Raw genomic sequence first — 583 nt, forward strand, 5'->3', positions numbered from 1 at the left:
TTTTCACACTTCTTCCATTACTATCTTACCATGAGCGTTGTATAGTGCCATTTTGGAATATCCACGTTTCATCAAGAAAAACAAATTGGTACAAATCTTTTTAATTGAAATCTTTGTATTGGCGCAGAAAACGAATTCTTTTACTTGCCACATGGGGTAGTTCCATTAGACCTCGCCTGGGCTCGTTTTTTTCCATTTAAATTCAATTTCTTTTAGCACTGTTCGCAATGATGCCAATGAACCATGAAAAATAATAATAATAATAATAATGATTTATTGTCCAACAGATGTTTGTACATCCAATTACAGAACAATTACAGAAATTAAATATGGCATGATTGAAAAATAAACATAATATACTATAAATTGATTATCAAAAAAAATAAAAAAATAAAGATATTTAAATGTAAGGAGACATATATATCTACGAAATGACAAACCAATTAAAGAATAATGAAATAGATTAATTACATCTAATAATGAGCAGATATTTAAATCACATTGTGTGCAGTATTGATTACAATTTTGTGACATCAAACACATTGGCGATTTTAACAGCAAGTTCGTTTTGGGTGTCGGATTA

The sequence above is a fragment of the Photinus pyralis genome, unplaced genomic scaffold (genome assembly GCF_008802855.1).
Source record: "Photinus pyralis isolate 1611_PpyrPB1 unplaced genomic scaffold, Ppyr1.3 Ppyr1.4_LG4, whole genome shotgun sequence".
Classification (NCBI taxonomy): Eukaryota; Metazoa; Arthropoda; class Insecta; order Coleoptera; family Lampyridae; genus Photinus; species Photinus pyralis.